General features: G+C 38.3%; 1 non-coding gene across 1 annotated transcript; it reads right to left on the minus strand.

The window, feature by feature from the left end:
- Positions 1 to 511: 511 nt before the first annotated feature.
- On the minus strand, positions 512 to 2,278 carry LOC102738264 (uncharacterized). The gene is made up of 2 exons (XR_014141759.1): positions 880 to 2,278; positions 512 to 608 (listed from the first exon to the last, which is right to left on the minus strand). It is a non-coding gene; the product is annotated as an uncharacterized LOC102738264 (transcript).
- Positions 2,279 to 2,302: the final 24 nt, after the last annotated feature.

Raw genomic sequence — 2,302 nt, forward strand, 5'->3', positions numbered from 1 at the left:
ATAAATTCATAGGGACAAAGTAGAATGGTGGTTGCCAGAGGCTAGGGGGAGAAGGTAATGGGGAGATATTTTTTAATGAGTATAGTTTTAGTTCTTTTTTTTTTTTAAGATTTTATTTATTTATTTGAGAGAGAGAGAGAGCACAAGCAGGGGGAGTGGCAGAGGGAGAGGGAGAAGCAGGCTTCCTGCTGAGCAGGGAGCCCAATGTGGGACTCGATCCCAGGACACTGAGATCATGACCTGAGCCGATTGCAGCTGCTTAACGACTGAACCACCCAGGTGCCCAGAGTACAGTTTTAGTTCTAAAACATGCAAAGAGTTCTGGAGATGGATGGTGGTGACAGTTGCACAATGTAAATGTACTTAACGCCACTGAACTATATGCTTAAAAATGGTTAAGATAATAAGTTTTATGTTATGTGTATTTTACCACAATTAAAAAAATAGATCCCTCAAAACATTCAAAGGTGTCAACTACCTGAGTCCACTGGATTTTATCTTTACAGACTCACCAAGGTAGCTCTGACTTGGAAAAATTTTCTCTGTTGTCCATAGTTCTTCTCCTTGCTCCAACTTGCGGATCATATCAGGCTTAGTCATGTGAAACCCTGGTAATAAAAAATGAGACTTGGTCTAAGCTGCTTGGGCCTCAAAACTATTGAAAGAAGAGAAAGATATAGCTCTAAGGTGACAGACAATGTACACATTAACATCTTACCAAGTTAATACCCTGCACTAGGCACGTGAGGACATAATCACACTATCTGGTAACAAAAAGGGATTCATCACCTCTGATGTCTGAAATTCAAAGTTCCATATGCTTTAGAAATCCTTGAAAGGAGATGTATAATGTTGAAAGATTCAAGGAATTTTCCTTACCAACAGAGATGAGGTGGCAGTAGTTTTCCAACGTGACATCCCTGTAGAGGGCCTTCTGTCCAGGATCCAGTTGCTGCCACTCCTCCTGGGTGAAGTCCACAGTCACATCCTTGAATGACACTGATCCCTGTAAGGGCATACTCTAGTTCATCCTAAAGTGATTGGAACTAGTGAGAACTAGATATTGGAGACCATGTCAGTGGTCAGACTAGTTTTCTTATTTTGTGTTTTCTATTGTAGAAAATTCTCTCTGATAATACATTCTGTATTTACTTACTATCTCATGCTAAAAATATATAAGATTATACTATTTGCCTTAAATGTGACTGGTTGCCTGATGGACCAAAATGAATAAAACCCTGGCCTTGCTCATGAGAAGTTACAGGTTAAGTGAGAGGCATACATATAAATACATATACCCAAGAGATATTACAGATGAATGACAGAAATATGTACAAGGGAAAGTGCTATGAAGTGAAGAAAAATTTCATTTTGTATTCCAAGGCTTCACTGAGAACATCAAAATTTTGTCCTCACAATGAATTTGCTTTGTACAGGGCATCAGCTTTTAAAATTCATGAGGAGAGGAAAATTAGTTAGTAAATTGAGGAAACAGCAAAAGACACGGTATGTTAAGAAAGATTCTTTGAGCTCTAAGAAGAAAAACATAATGAGCTAGGCAGTGCGCATGTTTATCAAATAATACTAGATTTTTTCCTACAGAGCAGTGGTCTTAAAAATGTACTGAGAACGCTCTCAACATATTTATATTTATTTATAAGTCATCAGTCAGCAATAATGGCAATCCACAGAGTTGATGATCTGCTCTTGAATGCAATCTGTTAGTATTTTCCTCCCTTCCGATATACTGTCTTGTACATTCCATTCTAATGCGTACCCCACTTTGCTTGGTCTGCTGCTTTGTGGAGTATAAAGAAATATTAAATAGCACATATGTTATCTGATAAAATTTGTACTTTAGAGGCAATACTCTTGAAGACTGGAGAAGGCTTGAGGTGTGTTAAGTGGGAATGACAATTAAGTAACCATTGTTAGAGATGTTTCCTAGATTAAGGTGATATTAGTGGTCTAGAGAGGGGAAAACTGGTTAGTGTATAATGGGTTGCAACAGAATTGGTCATAAATTGGTTGTAGAGTGGAAAAAAGAGGCATAGCTCTTGGGTTACCTGCATAGGCAAGTGGGGAGGTGCTGAGACTAGAAAATGGAAATGGAAAACAGAAGAAAGAATAAGCTGGACCAAAGGAGGTAATGAAGTAGACCTTGGAAATGTACTTGAAGTGTCTAAGGGACATTCAGGTGGTCATAACTTTTGGAGATTGGATATATGATTCTGACACTCTGAATAGAAGTCTAGGATGGAGAGAGGTATTTGAGAGTCACTAGAATTAGATCAGTATAACC

The sequence above is a fragment of the Leptonychotes weddellii genome, unplaced genomic scaffold (assembly GCF_054177405.1).
Source record: "Leptonychotes weddellii isolate Sample4059 unplaced genomic scaffold, ASM5417740v2 HiC_scaffold_14784, whole genome shotgun sequence".
Taxonomy (NCBI): domain Eukaryota; kingdom Metazoa; phylum Chordata; class Mammalia; order Carnivora; family Phocidae; genus Leptonychotes; species Leptonychotes weddellii.